The sequence below is a fragment of the Octopus bimaculoides genome, chromosome 2 (assembly GCF_001194135.2).
Source record: "Octopus bimaculoides isolate UCB-OBI-ISO-001 chromosome 2, ASM119413v2, whole genome shotgun sequence".
In the NCBI taxonomy this organism is placed as follows: Eukaryota; Metazoa; Mollusca; class Cephalopoda; order Octopoda; family Octopodidae; genus Octopus; species Octopus bimaculoides.
Window position 1 is genome coordinate 133,101,494 of NC_068982.1, and position 4,986 is coordinate 133,106,479.

Genomic DNA, 4,986 nt, shown 5'->3' on the forward strand with positions numbered 1-4,986 from the left:
GTTCAATGAATATTTATTGAGGAACTGTTTTTACAGTCAGATGCTCTTCTTCTTATTAAACCTTACTTGTTTTTCAAGTAAAGCTATTTTAGCCCAGTTGTCTTTGAAAGTGCAAATATCACTGCCATTTTTCTTTTCTTTTATTTATTCTCTCAATGTTTATCAAAAAGAGCTCAACAGGGACAGATGACAGGAGGGGAAAGTACCTAACTGAGAGAAAGTTAAGTTGGGATGAAATATGGAAGTGGAGTACAACAAAACTAAGTTTTTTAATTTGTTCATCCTGTGATGTCTTACAATCCCCCTACAAATATGGTGAGATGGAGAGTATCAAACAGTGATAAATGCAGATGCAGGGAAACTAGTAACACTGAAACACATCTTTTCCAACTGTTCACTGGTGTTGGACAGATGTGGCTGAAGGTACACTTCAATCTGTAAAGAACCAAATAGTTCAAATCCAAAGTGGCAAGAAACTACAGAGGAACCTAGTTAGAGATTTAATCACCTTCATTCATCTGGGAGAGCAGTTCCATTTTAAGGAAGAAAGTTTCTTTGAGCAATGAATACTGGAATGGTTGTTGGGAGGTGGCCACAGATTGGAAGGACATCTGGCCATACAAAATTTTCCTGAACAAATTCCATCTATCTCATGCAAACATGGGAAAATAGATATACTTTTGTACTCTAGGCACAAGGTCTGAAATTTTGGGGAAGGGGACCAGTCGATTAGATTGACCCCAGTATGCAACTGGTGCTTAATCTATCGACACCAAAATGATGAAAGGCAAAGTCAACCTTGTTGGAATTTGAACTCAGAACATAAAGACAGACAATGGTAAAATAGATATTAAAATGATGATGATGACAACAATGTGGAGAAGAAAGAAAGGAAGGGGGGAGTAGGAGGAGAAGGAGAAGGGGAGAAAGGTGAAATAAAATAGAATCAATAAAACAAAACAAAATATTGCAAAAAAGCGTTTAGGGTGCAGTAAAAACCTACAGAATTGGTTCCTTTACCATATTTTTGACCACTGGCTGAGACAGCTAAAAGAAGCATTTGACTCAGACTGCCTTCTTCCAACTGTTAAACATGGAGGAGGATCTGTGATGATCTGGGGGAGGTGGGCTATATCTTGGAAATCCACCGGCCCAATGGTTTCCCTTCAAGGCAGAATTAATAGTCAAGACTATTTAAGCATTTTATCTGATCAAATTCATCCAATGGTTGCAGAACTGTTTCTGGAGGGAAACAAAATCTTCCAGGATGATAATGCACCAATTCACACAGCTGAAGTTGTTACTGATTGGCAAGAGGAACATTCTTATTTGGTTACCACAGTCCCCAAATCTCAATATTATTGAACATTTATGGGTGCATTTGAAAAAAGCAAGTAAGGAGTCGATATCTTCCACCATCATCACTGCAAGAACTGGAGACTGTTTTAGCTGAAGAATTGACAAAAATTCCTTTGGAAACAATTCAAACTTTGTACGAGTCCATATCTTGTAGAATTCAAACTGTAGTTACTGCCAAAGGTGGTCCTACCCCATATTAAACTAAATTTGTTTGAAATTTTAAGGTGTTTCCATTATTTTGTCCCACCCCTGCATATATATATATATATATATATATATATATATATATAGAATAATTCCTGGGGTCGATTTCTTCGACTAAAGGTGGTGCTCCAGCATGGCCACAGTTAAATGACTGAAACAAGTAAAAGAGTTAAATCTCTTCATCATTAAATTCCTTGCTCTCTTTAATCCATTTGACACCAACCCACCTGATACCACAGCTGGTTCTTTTGTAACTGGCCATCTTCAGTTCAAATATTCTACATGTCTTTTGTTTAGACCATCCAGGTCTGGCCATTTTACACCTAAGCCAGCAATGTCATTCTAAAAATAAACAGCCACATCATTGAAATCACAGCTATGAGATAATACATGGTTAATTCAAAGCAATGTAAATAAAGATTACATTTGATGCTAAAGAGTTACATGTTCACTGAATTGAAACTTCCTGTCAAGATTCTATGTTAATTTATGTTCCAAACACCAGCTTAACTCTTTAGCTTTCAGAAGCACCATTTGAGGGTGATCATTACCAGCATCGCCTTACTGGCATGTGAACAAAACATTCGAATGAGCTTGTTGCCAGTGCCGCTTAACTGACTCCTGTACAGGTGGCACATAAAAAACACCACTTGAGCGTGGCCGTTGCCAGTACCACTGGACTGGCCCTCGTGCCAGTGGCACATAAAAGCACCCACTACACTCTCGGAGTGGTTGGCGTTAGGAAGGGCATCCAGCTGTTGAAACTCTGCCAGATCAGATTGGAGCCTGGTGCAGCCATCTGGTTTGCCAGTCCTCAGTCAAATCGTCCAACCCATGCTAGCATGGAAAGCAGACGTTAAATGATGATGATGATGATGATGATATGCATACACACACACATACACACACACATACACACAGTACTCCAATTTTAATTACCAATCATTGGTCAGTAAACTCAAGACTTCAAGTAGAAAAGTTGCCAAAGATTTCACACAGAGATAGAACTTGAGACCATGTGGTAACAAACCAAACTCCATAACCATGTAGTCTCAAGTTTTATCTCACTGTACTGCACTTTATATGTTAAAATTGGAAAACTTATTTACCATATTTCTAAATGACAGTAAGCTATGTTAAAGGATAATGTATAAAATATGAAGGAGATAGCAACAGATTTGAAATTTATTTGTACATTACTAAATTTCATCCCATGCTTATATCAAATTACATTCATTCAAATTAAACTCAATAACAAACCTACCTTAAATGTCATTTGTGTTTCCTTTTCATAATTAAGTTCATCAGGCTTATTAACACTCAGAGCTACATTTGTTTCTGTAACTGATTCTTCTGGAATAACTTTAAGAGCAGTGAATGGTTTGCCATCCAAAGTTTTTAAGCTAAGACTGAATTTACTGTACTCCACCTAAAACAAATGAAGGTGTGACCATCTCTTGAATAAGTATGTATTGTTGATATATCAATAATCAGAAATATCCAAATATAATCACAACATATTGCAAAGACTAATGATTTTATTTATTTATTTCTTTTTACATCAGCAGCAGAGGTAGTTCATGAAAAAATACTTCATTATGTTAGTAGAATGAGTAGAAAGAAAATTTATAAATTCATGGGCAAATTTGTAAATAAGATTATAATTTCTAAATTGCTGACCTGAAATTAATTTTTAAACAATTTAATATAATGTTATTTTCTTAGGAAATTGCTGTCTTTGTTAAAATTCATAGAGGAATGAGACTTTAAAATTATCGTGTGAATAATAATCCTTTCTAATATAGGCACAAGGCCTGAAATTTGGGGGGGGGTATAGACCAATCAGATCAACCCCAGTGTTTCACTGGTACTTAATTAATCAACCCCGAAAGGATAAAAATCAAAGCCGAATTCAGAACGTAATGGTAGGCGAAATACCACTAAGAATTTTGCCCGGCATGCTCGCAATTCTGCCAGTTCAAATGGAAATGATTCTTATTCAATCACAGAAAATTAAACTGAGGTAGAAAGAGTTGTTTCCTCCGTATAATTCGTTTTTGTGGAATAGTTTTTTAAAAAAGTATAACATAGTATGCAGTTTCTAGTCATTACAAGAATGTATTCTTTATGTTCAGTGTGGTACTTCACCATTTAGGCATTAAGAGCCAACAATAAAAACAACAGTAAATTTCAACTCATAATTGTATAGCCAATAGTCCAGACCCCTTAGCTATATCTGGCCCCTATACTTCATTATAATTCATACACATGTACATTAACCTACACACATTTCAATGATATATGCATTGTGAACTAATATTTTATTCTTACAATGATATCAATGCTATTTATTATTTTCACTTTCTTTTATAAGGAGGAGGATTAACACTCATGAGCTTTGCAGGAGAAATAGTGGAGTAGCAAAAACATTAAATATTGTTATAACTCTCAGAAGATCAGATCTACTTATAGACTACTCACAGATTTAGTTTTTAGCCCTAGCAAATCATAGCAGACTTAAAATTTTTTTAATAAAATTATAGAATACATACCTCTTGGCTAAACCAACTCCTTATCAATTATGACTATAATTAATTATTTGAATCTTGAGTTATTTTTGTAACTCTACATCTTTTTGTAACGCTAGTAGTTCATACCTTATGTGTTCTCTTTTAAATAAAGTAAATCTATTGTAACCCATTCTACCCTTCCAAACTCACCAGAAATGCTAAAACTCAGTGAAACCCATTATAGTGTTTCTCTATTTCTTACTGCTACCATTTCCTCTCCTGTCTCTGTTCCAGTCCCTCAAGAAATATCGGCTTCAAATTTTGGCACAAGGCCAACAATTTTGAGGGAGGAGTTAAGTCAGTTACATCAACCCCAGTGTCCAATTGGTACTTATTTTATTGCTCCCCCCACCACCACCACCACCACCTAAAAAAATAGATGAAAAGCAAAGTTGACCTCAGCAGAATTTGAACTCAGAACATGAAGATAGATGAAATGCCACCAAGTGGCTGTGTGGTAAGTAGCTTGCTTACCAACCACATGGTTCCGAGTTCAGTCCCTCAGGGCGACCAAAGCCTTGTGAGTGGATTTGGTAGATGGAAACTGAAAGAAGCCCGTCATATATGTGTGTATATATATATATATATATATATATATATATGTATATATATGTGTGTGTGTGTGTGTGTGTGTGTATGTGTGTTTGTGTGTCTGTGATTGTCCCCCCACCATCGCTTGATAACCGATGCTGGTGTGATTATGTCCCCGTAACTTAGCAGTTCGGCAAAAAGAGACCGATAGAATAAGTACTAGGCTTCCAAGGAATAAGTCCTGGGGTCGATTTGCTCGACTAAAGGTGGTGCTCCAGCATGGCCGCAGTCAAATGACTGAAACAAGTAAAAGAGTAAAAGA